Here is a 15,807-nt window from a genome sequence, read left to right on the forward strand (position 1 = left end):
CCTATTTTGCTTGAACCCCTGTGTTTTGTTCAGGAATCGATCTTGACAGTTATTAGTGTCTGTGGGCCAGTTTAACCATTTTTTCCAATCAGGATTTGTTCTGTTTTGGTTTAAAATATGGGATACATCTATCTCCTCATATGTAGTGCTGTTACTATCAGATATGGGCTTTGGAACAGATGGTTTGTTTAAATCTTTTATCTTGGCTAGACCAAGACAGGTTGTCTGTTGAATGGTGTCATTCAGGAAAATTATTTGTTCTGGGATCATGCAGGCCCTGAATAATGATTCTATACCTTGCACTTGCCAATCTTTTGAACCCCAGATTGTTTTTGTTTTGATGTTGTCTTTCCAGAAATCAAAGCCAAATGTAGATAACTGCTGATAAAATTTTGCAGAGTATATCTGTTTTGTGTTGGTCAGCATTGTTTTCATTCCTGTCTTATTCATGATTTTAAAATAAAACGTTTCTGGATCTGTGGTGTTAAACCCTGAGAAGTATGGGAATTTCTCAAAAAATGTTTTAGAGCTGCCTTTTGGCGGTGTTGGACAATGTTCCCATTGATTATACATTAAAACATTTCTAGCATTTGCAGATTTATGCAGATAGTGATGACCATAATGATTAAAACAGTACATTTGTTCATAATTTGAAGAACTTTCTAAATAATAATGTTCTGTAAATTTGGCTGACATTTCTAAATCTGACATCATATTATTAATTGTTTCAAAGTCCCAATCATCAGAGAAAGTACTTGGTGAGACAAAGTCACTTAATGAAACTTTAAATTGATGTAGATACTTCAGAAGTTCAACAGGACCATAAATGTCATAGTCAGTTGCGTCCCATGCTACACCACCAGGTATAGGAATGGCTGTGATGTTCACTGATGACAGTTCTCTTTTTTCAATGTGAGATGATTTGTGTGGCTTTAGGACCAAGTTGATGTTCTGACTTGCTGTGTCCATTTTACTGTATTTTCCATCGATCATATTGCCCAAGCATAGAACTAAGATGAGCCAGAGCAGTAGGAAAAGTACACCTAACACAATCCACAATTCAATCCATGGTGAAATCAGATATATTTCTCCAAGTTGATGAAAGAGTTCTGTTGTTTTTTCTTTGAAAGTTTTGTTGGCCTATTTTTCTTCAAGTTCACTAGGATCCTCAGAAAAGTCATTGAAATTGATGAAGTAGCGAGATGCAGTTCTGTCAATTGTTGGAATAGCTTCAGGGTTGTCATTAATGTTTGTTTTGGAATTTTCCTTTGGCACATTTATATAGTCTGATGCTACCTCATTGTAGACAGGCGTTTCTTGATGAACTGTTTCAATTTGTGTTTCAAGAGGCGCAAGTTCCATGGCTTTGTTGCATAGTCCTTCTTTTCTCACTGCAGGTTTATAACAAGTGATTAGTCTCTCAGTTTGAACCTCTTGAATTGTAGCTAAGTTTGGTCTTCTGCTACATCTTGGGAGTCCACTGGGCCTACTACTTGTTATTGGCCACATGATTGTGGTTTTACCAGGTCGATTGATACAACTCTGTTCTCCTTTTTACCAGCAAGGGGCGGTAGTACAACTGATCTTGTTCCTTGAATTGCTAAGACAGGTACTGCTTTTCTGTAAGAAGGCCCAAATTCCTTCTTCACCGCGATCTTTTCTCTGATCAGATCCCCAATCTTTGGAATCCAGACAGGTCTTGCTGGGACAGGTGGTTTTTCTTCAGTGGTCGTTGGCTTTTGCTTTGTGTTACTTAGACTTCTTCTTGTTTCATTTAAGTCCTATAAAACAGCCAAACGGTCTTTGATATCAAAGGTTTTTTGTTCTACCACTGAAGTCTGACTATCGAGGTCAATGATCAGCATTCTAGTGCCAAACAGCAGTTCATACGGAGTGATTCCACCCAGAGAATGTCTTGGCAGATTATGAAGACTACGTTGGACACTTGTTAGATGTTTGACCCACCCATTTCCCGAACCTAGTACCCTCGCTGTTATAGATTGCTTTATGTCATGGTTTTTTCTCTCCACTACTGTATTACCCTCAGGATGGAAGCAGATTAGAATACCGCAATGCAATGCCCATACTGTTCATGGCCTCTTTGTAAGCTCGAGAGCCAGACGCAGGACCCTGGTCAGAATGTAGCATGCCAATTGCGTATATGCCAAAATAGACTTGCAGATCATTTGGTAACAGTTCTGGCGTCAGCCGAGTGCTGGGGCCATATCTCAGTGAATCTTGTCTTAATATTTATGGGATCGCTTTTGTCCGTGTGGACGCCGGCGTGTAGATAGTCTAATGCTGTCTAATAGTGGTGTCTGGGCTGGTCTTACTGTGCTGCAGTCAGGTATCTGGTCCGGTTCATAACTGCGATCTCTATTGCATTCCTGACAATCTATTGCAAAGTTATAAACTTGTACGCTCATCCCCGGCCACCAGTACTTTGACTGTAATTCTATTAGAGATTTCAAGATCTCTTGGTGCCTCAGATCTATTCCCATGTGTACTTCTTGAACCAAGTAAGCCCTCCTGTTCGTGTTTGGAATTACTCTGTCCCCGACTCCAGGGATTTGAGCAAAAGGAACGTAGTTTGCATCAATTATGTATGTATTTTTGAGAGGATAATTTTGAGGTAATGCTGCATTGTCGCCTTTTAATGAGGCTTTTACTGCCAGCATTGTTTCTCCATCTATTTGTTTTTTCGCACGCTTTTTTCTAGCTACGGAAGCCGGTTGAACAGCTGCCGTTTTGGCTTTGTCAGCCAATAAATTCCCTGCAACGTGAACGCCATCACGTTGAAGACTCTGCGTATGTATCACGTGAGTCTTTTGTAGTTCTTTCTGTAAAAGAACTACTTGTTCTCATAGCTTTTTGTGCTTAATTGTGACACCCGTTTCATCTTTGTAACCGTTTTCAATCCAGGTCTGTATGCAATTATTATAAGATCGGACGCAGAAATGCGAATCGCACACTATTAGTGTGGGGAAGTCGTGATCGGCATTCTCTAGCGCCATCTTTAAAGCTCGTATTTCAGCTCGCTGAGCTGTACAGTTTCTGAGTGATTCAGTTTTAGTGACCATTGGTCTGAATTTACCTATGCGCCAGCGACCTTTAACGATCGCGCAAGCCGCGTTGTAAACTTCTTTATTCACAACGTAATGTTGTGCAGATGCGTCTGTGTATATTACACAGGCGTAAAGTTCCAGAGGCAGAATTTCAGTAGGCAGAGGACATTCAATTTCGTATTCTAGATCTTCTAGTTTTCTCATTTTGGGATCAAATGAGTGTATCACGTCTGTTGTAGCAAGATAATTAACCCATTGTATCCATTCTGGATCTAATGCCATAGCATTTGGAATGCTTGGTCTTGTTACTGCCTCAAGGGCTGATACTGCTGTTAACACAGATATGTTTCTCCCTTGGGCTAGGGCCATTTCTTCTGCTACAGCAGTTTGAACCGCAGTTAGAATTTTTTTAGTAGAACTGAATTTCATTTCAGCTTGTGTGTACAAGTGTGATTTGTAAGCTATTGGTACCGTTTCTCCCTCATTAGAGGTCAGGTATGTAAATCCGCATCTTCCTGGGACGACTCGGATTACAAGGTTGCGTTTTTTGTAGCGTTCTTGTAGCTTTGTTTTATCTAACATTTCCTTTTGTATTGAATGTAATATTTTAGTGTGTGTTGGAGTCCAATTTTTTGGTTTGAAATTAGGTTTATCCAAGTCAAAGATGTGTGAAAATTTTATTTCATAATTTGGAACGTAAGTTTTTCCGAAATTCCGGAAACCTAGAATTGATTGTAAGTTTTTCAGCGTTTTTGGTGCTTGGAGCACTGCACACTTCTCCAAGATGTTGTCTGCTAGGCTTTTGCCTTCACTTGATAATTCATATCCTAGAAATAGGACAGTGAGGTGGACAATTCTTGATTTTTTAAAGTTAAATTTGTACCCTTCAGATGCGAACCCAAGTATGATGGTGTTCACTCTTTTCAAGTGTGTGTTCAAGTCATCGTCTGTAAGATAGATGTCATCGACATAAGATAATGCCTCATCATCATACATTTGTAGTAACTCTGTTACCCTAGCTGAAAATAATCCTGGGCTGTTCTTGAATCCCTGGGGGAGATGACAGAATTGGCCTGGGCCCCCATACTTGAGAAAGCGGTCAAATACCTGCTTTCTGGTGCAATGTTCTGACAGAAGAAACCATTTGAAATGTCTAATGTCGTTTTGTATTTTTTGCGCACGATGTTATTCATCAATGCTGCACTGTGTGAATTTTGTACTGCAAATGTTTTGCAACAAGAATTTAGGTGTCTGTAGTCCAATGCAAGACGATATGAATCGTCTGGCTTGGAGACAGGAAACAAAGGATTGTTCATTTGTGAGGTGCATGTTTCAATCACCCCTTGGTATTCAAGTTGATCTAAGATCTCCCTGACTTGTTCTTTAGCTTCTTGCTTAACAGGATACTGCCTTTGTGCAGTGGGTGGATTTTTTAACTGGATTTTATGGTGAGGAGAGTCCTCATTCCATCCTACATGATTTTTATATAGTGCTGGAGCCTGTGCTACAGCCCATTTTTTAGCATAAGTGTGTATTTTCTGAATTGGAACATGTTTTGAGAATGCAGGCCTAATTATTATTTTGCCGCGTGGGCACTCTCTAACAAACTCTGGTGGCCAGTCTTTTTCAGCTAGAAGGATATCCTAGCCTTCAGATAGTTGCTCCCAAAAGAGAGTTTTTATCTTCCTAGATATGTCCCCCTCTATACGTAATGTTATTTCATATAATTTATGGGGCACACTGACTCTGGTGTCTGCAGTTTCCACCTGAATGTGTTCATTCGTGTCCACTGTCTCCAGAAGATTCATCAGGATCTTGCGAACTATGGTCACTTCTGCTGTACTGTCTATCATTGTTAGAGCCCACTCTCCGTTCTTGAGTTGGGTCCTCAGGATCCTCGGCATGTTTTATTTTTATACTTGCTACCTTCTTTTTGGAAAACTGTGATTTTTTTACTCTGTTGAGCAGGTTCTGACGCGCTCTTCTTTATGTTCTGACCATCCTCTTCTTTCCGATTTCTATGAGGAAGTCTGAAAAGATCGAGAGGGACGTGTATCAGTATCTTGATATTTGTCAGTTTTTCTTAAATTATCCCTATTCCTAAGGTTGTATCTTTTTTCAGAGGGCTCTCGCTGGGGAGACTTGCCCCCTCTTTCTGGAGATCTTTCTCTCCTCTGGGGAGACCTTCCTCAGGACTCTACTAATTGGCTCCATTGAGCTTTGAGCCGACGGGCTCCTGGATGCTGCCCTGCGTGCCAGTTCGGGCATCGAGGCCATTGACGGTTGTTTGGCGGCCTTCTCCTCCACCCCTAACCATTTCTCTACTGATGAGGGAAGTTATCCCGAAACCCGAGCCATGTCTCGGGCGATACCCAAAAACCCGGGACATGTATCGGGTCTAGAGATTCATCAGTCCAACAAGTACCGACTTGCACCCACCTGGGTGATCCACTATTGAACTACAAGTACCAGAGTCCCGAGGGGCGATCCGGAGGAGGGGCTAGCGGTGTGCGCTCCATTGCGGTGGTTTCTACTAATTGGCTCCATTGAGCTTTGAGCCGACGGGCTCCTGGATGCTGCCCTGCGTGCCAGTTCGGGCATCGAGGCCATTGACGGTTGTTTGGCGGCCTTCTCCTCCACCCCTAACCATTTCTCTACTGATGAGGGAAGTTATCCCGAAACCCGAGCCATGTCTCGGGCGATACCCAAAAACCCGGGACATGTATCGGGTCTAGAGATTCATCAGTCCAACAAGTACCGACTTGCACCCACCTGGGTGATCCACTATTGAACTACAAGTACCAGAGTCCCGAGGGGCGATCCGGAGGAGGGGCTAGCGGTGTGCGCTCCATTGCGGTGGTTTCTACTAATTGGCTCCATTGAGCTTTGAGCCGACGGGCTCCTGGATGCTGCCCTGCGTGCCAGTTCGGGCATCGAGGCCATTGACGGTTGTTTGGCGGCCTTCTCCTCCACCCCTAACCATTTCTCTACTGATGAGGGAAGTTATCCCGAAACCCGAGCCATGTCTCGGGCGATACCCAAAAACCCGGGACATGTATCGGGTCTAGAGATTCATCAGTCCAACAAGTACCGACTTGCACCCACCTGGGTGATCCACTATTGAACTACAAGTACCAGAGTCCCGAGGGGCGATCCGGAGGAGGGGCTAGCGGTGTGCGCTCCATTGCGGTGGTTTCTACTAATTGGCTCCATTGAGCTTTGAGCCGACGGGCTCCTGGATGCTGCCCTGCGTGCCAGTCCGGGCATCGAGGCCATTGACGGTTGTTTGGCGGCCTTCTCCTCCACCCCTAACCATTTCTCTACTGATGAGGGAAATTATCCCGAAACCCGAGCCATGTCTCGGGCGATACCCAAAAACCCGGGACATGTATCGGGTCTAGAGATTCATCAGTCCAACAAGTACCGACTTGCACCCACCTGGGTGATCCACTATTGAACTACAAGTACCAGAGTCCCGAGGGGCGATCCGGAGGAGGGGCTAGCGGTGTGCGCTCCATTGCGGTGGTTTCTACTAATTGGCTCCATTGAGCTTTGAGCCGACGGGCTCCTGGATGCTGCCCTGCGTGCCAGTTCGGGCATCGAGGCCATTGACGGTTGTTTGGCGGCCTTCTCCTCCACCCCTAACCATTTCTCTACTGATGAGGGAAGTTATCCCGAAACCCGAGCCATGTCTCGGGCGATACCCGAAAACCCGGGACATGTATCGGGTCTAGAGATTCATCAGTCCAACAAGTACCGACTTGCACCCACCTGGGTGATCCACTATTGAACTACAAGTACCAGAGTCCCGAGGGGCGATCCGGAGGAGGGGCTAGCGGTGTGCGCTCCATTGCGGTGGTTTCTACTAATTGGCTCCATTGAGCTTTGAGCCGACGGGCTCCTGGATGCTGCCCTGCGTGCCAGTTCGGGCATCGAGGCCATTGACGGTTGTTTGGCGGCCTTCTCCTCCACCCCTAACCATTTCTCTACTGATGAGGGAAGTTATCCCGAAACCCGAGCCATGTCTTCGGCGATACCCAAAAACCCGGGACATGTATCGGGTCTAGAGATTCATCAGTCCAACAAGTACCGACTTGCACCCACCTGGGTGATCCACTATTGAACTACAAGTACCAGAGTCCCGAGGGGCGATCCGGAGGAGGGGCTAGCGGTGTGCGCTCCATTGCGGTGGTTTCTACTAATTGGCTCCATTGAGCTTTGAGCCGACGGGCTCCTGGATGCTGCCCTGCGTGCCAGTTCGGGCATCGAGGCCATTGACGGTTGTTTGGCGGCCTTCTCCTCCACCCCTAACCATTTCTCTACTGATGAGGGAAGTTATCCCGAAACCCGAGCCATGTCTCGGGCGATACCCAAAAACACGGGACATGTATCGGGTCTAGAGATTCATCAGTCCAACAAGTACCGACTTGCACCCACCTGGGTGATCCACTATTGAACTACAAGTACCAGAGTCCCGAGGGGCGATCCGGAGGAGGGGCTAGCGGTGTGCGCTCCATTGCGCTGGTTTCTACTAATTGGCTCCATTGAGCTTTGAGCCGACGGGCTCCTGGATGCTGCCCTGCGTGCCAGTTCGGGCATCGAGGCCATTGACGGTTGTTTGGCGGCCTTCTCCTCCACCCCAAACCATTTCTCTACTGATGAGGGAAGTTATCCCGAAACCCGAGCCATGTCTCGGGCGATACCCAAAAACCCGGGACATGTATCGGGTCTAGAGATTCATCAGTCCAACAAGTACCGACTTGCACCCACCTGGGTGATCCACTATTGAACTACAAGTACCAGAGTCCCGAGGGGCGATCCGGAGGAGGGGCTAGCGGTGTGCGCTCCATTGCGGTGGTTTCTAGTATCTTGATATTTGTCAGGTTTTCTTAAATTATCCCTATTCCTAAGGTTGTATCTTTTTTCAGAGGGCTCTCGCTGGGGAGACTTGCCCCCCCTTTCTGGAGATCTTTCTCTCCTCTGGGGAGACCTTCCTCAGGACTGAAACTTTTTTTCTCTGGGAGTGGTTATTTTATTACCCTCCCACTTCTTTTTCGGAGTTGTGTGATTATTTTTAATAAAAGATTTTTCAGGATTTTCAGGTAGTTGTGGCTTCAGTGGTTTCCCACCCAAACTATCTCTAACTAGTTCCTCATAGCACTTTTCAATTATTCTGGCAAGTTCAAAAGGCTGGTCTGCTAGTTATGTTTCTTTTAATTTTTGGCGGATCGCCACAGATGCTGCTTCCCCTCTTACGTTGGCTAAGAGTATAGGCGAGACTTGCTTAAAGTCTTTCAGTAATTTCATACCTAAGTTTAAAGCAGGTTCTGGACCATATTCATTTTGAATTTGTTTTAGAACGTCTGGTATTACCGCTATTGACGGTACACCATGTGTTTTCGTGTAGATCGAAGCAAAGACTGTTCCCCAAGTGTCACAGTCCTCCACATGTGGTGCGATCTCCATTCGTAAACAGATTGTCAGAATTCTGTGTTTTTCATGAGGTGCACTATCGGGGAATACTACCTCTATTTGAGTAATCTTTTGAGCTAACCAGAACGGAATTTGTTCCCGTTTTGCGGGTAGTTTGCCAATGACTGATTGTATAGTCTGTGGTGTAATTGTGTTTGTGTTCCCCTGGTGAGGGGTGTGCTGTGGAATTTTTATTGCTGGTTGGACCGTTAAAGTCCGCATAACATATTGGACCAATTGTCTATGTATTTTAATTATTTGTTTTAGCTGAATCAATAGTTCACCGTCTGACATCCTTTCGATGTCAGGATGTGGTGTGTAACCAGATAATACCGGCCATGTAGCTCCTGGTCTACCTAGTGGACCGAGCCTGGTAATGTGATTTTGATGTTGTAGGGCGCCATTAAACCAGAGCTGATGATCCTGGTAAGTTAGTGGAATTTCAATTTCCTCGAAAGGAACGTATTCCGCTGGGTGTTCCCCTACTTTATAATAGTGGAACTCGTGTGTTACAGCATTTGCTGTTGGAAAAGTTATCCATGAATAGAATACCTCTGTCTGTCGATATTCATGTGCCTCTACCACAAATATGACCGTACCACCTCTCGATGTTACGCCACTATTTATTAGTTTGTAAGTTACACATTTTCTTACATTTAACGGGATGAGTACAGCAGTTGCGTCATTTTGTGCAATAGCTGTATCATCCGCCAATAGTTGAGCTGCCAGAGCAGCTCTATCCCTTTCGTCGTCAATTTCCGACATTTTGTAGACAGAAAGTTTGCAGAGCTAGTTTCCAAGGAAACAAAGATTAGGTGCACAATATTTTGGAACACTGTATCCTTCAACGTTGAACAAACCAAAAACTTCTACATAGGATTCTCATCCTACTCAGTTCTGGCGGATGTTAACCTTTCACCCACTCCAGACATCTATTGGAGTTTTTACGGGAAAAGGGGTCTGTGTGAAAAGCATGACTGAGTTACTCTAGTATCTAGTGTTAAATTTATCGCCTTACCAAACGTTGGGCGCCATGTAGTGTAGTTCCTACATCCCAATAGGCTCTGCGCATTGGAATAACATAAACAATAGTGTAGACGAAGGACTGAAGTCGACTAGGTCTCTATTATGATAGACTTAATTATGAATGCCAGCTAGCTCAGAGGTCACTAGAAACTTTCTCGAATAAACATGAAGGGATTAATCTTCCTGAATAGACAAGAAGGGATTAGTTTCTGACAACCGCATAAACATGACAACTTTGCTTCTCCAAGAATAAGGAGGGAATCTCCAGAGTCGCGGAAACAATAGATGGCTATTTTACTCAGTCACTCGTGCATGCTTAGTTTCACCAGAAGTGCAGAGAAACAGAGAGACAATCGTTTTCAATAAGAGGTGTTATTTATTGAACAGTCTTCTTTCTCATGCAAGAGAAGTGAATTGCTACGATTGCAATACTTCTCGTAAAATAGAGTGCGTACGGTAAAAAGAGTATTATGAAATAATACTGTAAAAGCATGGTATGGTTTCTAAGCCAAATGTTACTTAAAATGGATAAAATACATACAATGATAAATAATGACTAAAAGTACTCAACTGGTGCTTCTAAGATACGCCTACCCCAATGTACCTAACCTAAGCCTAGTACGGGGAAAGAAGTATGGGAGGAGCAGTTTAAAGTTAAAATAGTTTCTGCCAAGGATCTAAACCAAGAATTCTCTAGGGGTCTAATCAGCTCCGTACCTTGTTTAGAATGTAGGAGGTCTTGTATCTCTCTCTCAGGACTCGATCTCCCAGGAACCCGCAAGGGTAGCTGGGAAACACTGGAGCTGGATTTCTCGGCAGGAGAAAAGACAGCGTCTTTTTCAGTGTGTCAGCAGGGAGGGTCGGCTGTCCTCGGCACTTGCCACAGCAGGGCGTCGGGCAAGTAGTAAGTCGATCTGCTCCAAACCACCGTGTGTTTGCTAGGGCCGATGCTGGTATATTTATATCTGGAAGGTGCCGAGTTTGACGTAAGGTTGGACATAAGACGTCAGTAAGAACTCGCAGTTCTTTCAGTACTCTAGGAGTTCTAGGACAAATCAAAACAGAAGCAGGGGGATTTCCCGGGCTGCTGAAGGCTTGGTTTCTCTAAGAACACGTTGTGCTTTCTAGGAGTCTGTGGAAGTAGCCTAGACGTATTTGGACTGCATTGGCAATGGCTTAATATGGGTATGATTGTTAGGCCTATATAAGGGTATGGTTTGATATAACCGTATAAGGGCATAAATCGGAAATATTAACTAGGGTCCTAGAGTTAGATATTAGATTATGATGTGAACATTACCGGCGCCATCTTGTCCCGCTTAGGCCTTTGCGAGCGCGTAAGCGGCAGCCATTTTAGACACTATGGCCAGTTCGTAAAATTGCCGATCGCCTGCACGTCTCCCCGACCTCGCAATCATCCCCATGCGCTGGCAACCCCCAAGCACACATGCTAGTCATAAAAGCATCCTCAGCGCGACCCTGCCCCAGAGCCACTTCCCGTGCCGGGCCCACATACCCTTTCATCCCTTGCGCACGAACAGGCCCTTCGACAATCTCCTCCCCTGCACCTGGCTGCTCGATCCGATCCCAGGCCATAACCAACCCCTGCGGATACAGTTTATTGCCCCATACAGTAGGATTCCGCCTTTCATCAAAGGAGCCGGAATTAATCAATGCCACAACCCCATGAGATCCGACCGATTGCGCGTAATGCCCAGCTGCGCGATAGCAATCACCTACTGAGACCAGGGGTGGGGGTACAGTACTGTTGATATGTGTGGGAACGGGCCTGAAGCGGGGATTCCAAAGATGGTTTATAATGCATCAAAGAAACGTCAGGAATGTGTTACACTGTAATAAAGAAATAAACCCATGTATAAAAGGCCAGGCCACAGACATGCAGTTGGAGCACCTCGAGACGACACCCTGCTTGTCTGATCTGACGCGCTTTCCTTCGAAGAATAAACCTGTTTCCTGCTTTCCAATTTCCAGCGCCCGCCTCTTTATTTGATAATTATGATTGAATTAGAGGCGACTAACGCCAAAGCAGTGCTTGAGGATATCTGGGGAAAATCTGCTATGTTCAACAATTCAACGCGGGGCCCATCAGCGACACGTGGGTCCAGTGAGAGAGGTCCTGACGACAGAGTGAACGACTGCAACGATCGGGAAAGAGCTCCTGCCCGATAGACCCTCGTCTGGCAGCCGATCATCTGACCTTCAATGGTTCTGAACGGACCTCTCTCGAGTGATCTACGGACCTGACTGGGATCCCACAGGAGTGCCGTGGCAACAACAGAGAATAGAGGACGATCGGGCGCTGGAAGTGGAAGACGAGAAACAGTCCATACGGTCCGGGTAAGGTCGTGCAGCACGACTGTTTTGATTGATTGATTGATTGTTTGGATAAAACTAGTATTAATTATATTTATTGGTTTGTTTAGCCTTCGTTGCTACTCAACGCATTTGGTTACTTATATTTATTGGTTCGTCTAGCCTTCGTTGCTACTCGACATATTGGTTCTCTTGAGATATTCTCTGTTTGCAAACAACGAAGAACAGGAATATTCTGTCTAGTCTTTGCAGGTAGTGAAGGATAGGTAGTGCGGACTTTTGTCCAACATTATTTGAGATCTTCACTTGTCTGATATACGTCATGCCTATCTTCCCCGCACTGATTGGAAATTGGTTCAACCCGGACCGTTTATTAGAGGTAGATCATCCAGCTCCACTGGAAGGCACCCCTAATAAGGATATGTATGTTAGATATGGACTAGTCGCCGTAGCTTACAGTAAACTATGGCATAAGAATACTAAAATAGATCGAGAAAGTCAGTGGCCACTGATAGGATCTTTTGACCTCGACAAAATAGAAGCGCTAGAAATAGCCCTTCGCAAAAATATAACCACGCCAACCATGCTTGACAGTCTCGGCATGTGGCACAAAGAAGCAACGCAACGTAAAAAGAGAGACGAAGCAAAGAGTGATAAAGAACTACGAAAGGCAGCTCACTTAGCTGGTAAAAAGTTGAAAGAGGAAGTGAAAGAAAACGAAAACACTAGAAAGGAACGAGAATCAGAAACCTCAGGCCAATGCCCTGTTAGAACACCCTCAACGCTTTACCCTGAGCTACCATCAAAGCAAAGGACGGACGATGATTTACTCTTAGGTCCCCCAATCATCTACATGCCTCCTCCTTATGCCCCTACCCATCCCTTAGTACAGCCCCGAGGACCCCAGAAGTTAACTGAAGGTAGTGCCAGAGCCTCGGTGCTCACGGCCTCCGCGCCGGCCGAGCCTCTCGTACTACACACCCCTACAAAAGACACCTCAGAAAGGATTGAAACACAAAAAAAGGAACCAGCGAGAATTCCCCGTTTGAGCACAACTGAGTGGGCCGGCATCGACAGAGTAGTTAAGACCTTAGTGGATAGGAAGGAAACCGAAGAGCATATCACAGACACGTGTAGCTCATACGCTGGCAATTACAAACGACATTTCGTCGTGCGTTTTTGTTATCACACCCTCACAGCGTATGAAGAGAAATATAAGGAAACAGGGCCTGACCGACTCATGGCTCTATATAGGAAGGTGGACACAGGGGACGAGAGTGAATGTAATGTAACCAAACTCTTCTCCTACACTTTAGAAGTCTTTCGCCACCTCATAGAACAGGGACGAATAGTTAAGAAAGTCACGCCTGTGATAACTGAACCCCCGATAGAAAGATTCGACAACATGATGCCCATAAAAGAAGCTGCCCCCTATTGGGTTCCTCCTAGAGGACAAGGAACTCACGATGACATAAATCACCAGGACGCAAAAGGCAGAGTAGTATACAACTGTGTATATCAGCCTTGGGATAGACAAGACATCCTGACGTTCCGCAGATCCTTGCCGGATTTGCGAAAGAATCCCACCGCGTTCTATACCGAATTAGGTACCGCCTTGGGATCAACGATCATGACCCTTGCCGACATTGACTTGTTCTTTGGGCTATGTCTGCCAGCTGACGTGTGGAAGCAAATCCGGAAAGTCAACCACACCGATCTGTTCGGGCATACCTGGGAACAACTTGACAGTCTAGATAAACAACGAAACCCTGGACAGAAACCCATAAAAGCAATATTAGACCTTCCAGATAAAATCGTACAAAAGGTAAAGACTTTAATCCCCGAGAAGAAGGTAGACTGGTCTATAGTGACAGCTTGCCACCAAAAACCCCAAGAAGATGTCTCCGAATACTTCTCCCGATTCGAAACGTTGTTTTCCGATTACAGTGAACAGGACATGACCACTGCAACCGGACATCACTTGTTCGTGCAGAATTATGTTACAGGTTTGTTACCGGAAGTTTCACAGAAATTGCAAACTAGTGAAAGCAGTTGGGCTTCCTCAAAGCCCGCGGCCATCCTCCAGATGGCTCAGTATTACGAGCACCAGAAGAACGAAAGCGATAGAGCTTCCGAAAAGAAAAAGAAAGATTTAAAAGAACGGGTTATGATAGCCCAATTACAAGGCGTGAGTATAGGGGAAGAACAGTATAATGGAGGTTATCAACAGAATACTCCTAGAACTCCACCGCCCCGAAGCAATGCACTCACACCCTACGCTGGACGTAGAGACTTAGGCGAGAACCACTGTGCTTTTTGTAAAGAGTACGGACATTGGAAGTCTCGATGTCCGGTCCTCTTAGAAATGAATAGGAACAAAGAGAAAAGAGAGCTAGCGAATGGATTGAGAAATAGAGGACGTGGATGAGGGTACACAAACGACACTAGTGACGAAAGACCAGGTAGAATGAATACATTTGACCATCCCCGACAAAACCAGTACCAGCAGTCTGACTACGACAACGCATACGACTATGCATAGGACTGCCAAGGGCAAGGGAGGGATCCAGTCGAGCTCTATGTTGACCAGGAAGGCCCTTATGTTACAGCAAAGGTCCTAGGTACAAAGTCTCCAGTTCTGGTAGACATGGGAGCAACACGTAGTGCATTATCCAAATGACTGACTGAGTCCAAGGGCACCCTTGTCTGGCTCACACGTGACATCAATAGGATTTGATGGTACGCCCTCCACCAACCCCTTGTCCAAACCGATCCCTTGTGATCTTGAAGACAATATCATTGACACGACATTTCTCCTCTCCTCCAATACCCCAGACGCCATTATGGGTCTTGACTTGCTGAAGTATTTTCGAGCAACTATTAGATGCTTGCCCGACGGAGTCCGAGTCCTCCTATATGACAACCCTGGCTCACTCAGATCTTGCCCTCCACAACACATGTACCCCATTGCTGACACAGACGTATCCCTACTCGATACCTTGCCATCACACTTATGGGTGAAAGCTGACTCAGACGTAGGACGAATGATGATAGACCCAGTGCATGTGACTGTACGACAAGACGCAACCCTACCGAAAGTACCCCAGTACAAGATATCACCAGAAGACTAGAAAGCACTAATTGAAATAATACAGTCACTAGTAGACGCAGGAGTAGTAGAAGAAGTAGTTAGCAACATCTGCAACAGCCCAATTCTACCAATCATCAAAAGACAAGGAGAGGGAGATGAGAAAGCGTACCGCTTCATTATCGACCTACGAGAGGTCAACAAGATAGTTGTGCCACAGTACCCTGTAGTCTCTGACATCACAACCATCCTGACCCTGATCCCGTCCACTGCCACCACCTTCACTGTCATCGACCTAAATAATGCCTTCTTCTCCATACCCATTCACCCAGACAGCCGCTACCTCTTCGGATTTACCCTATGATCCCGCTCGTATAGATTCTGTCGAGCACCCCAGGGGTATACCGAAAGCCCAAGCATCTATAGCCAGGCACTCAAGAGACAGTTAAACGCAGTTCAGTTACCGGACGGAGTGGTGTTAACACAGTATGTCGATGATATCCTTTTAGCAGCCGACACCACTCCACTTGCAGTCACAGCCACCATCCAGCTCCTACACTTCCTTGCAGAGAATGGTCACAAAGTTTCCCGAAAGAAGTTGCAGTTTTGTAAATCCCAAGTAATCTACCTAGGACACCTCTTATCAAAGGAAGGAAAGAAACTCACACCTGACAGAATCCAGACAATCCTAGATACTCCCGTCCCTAAGAGCCAGAAGCAAGTCGGCTCCCTGGTAGGCCTCACCTCATTCTGCCGACAGTGGTTGCCGAACTTCAGTCTCGTTGTTAAGCCCCTACTTTCCCTTCTAGCCAAAGATGTTCC

The sequence above is a fragment of the Lissotriton helveticus genome, chromosome 5_1 (genome assembly GCF_964261635.1).
Source record: "Lissotriton helveticus chromosome 5_1, aLisHel1.1, whole genome shotgun sequence".
Taxonomy (NCBI): Eukaryota; Metazoa; Chordata; class Amphibia; order Caudata; family Salamandridae; genus Lissotriton; species Lissotriton helveticus.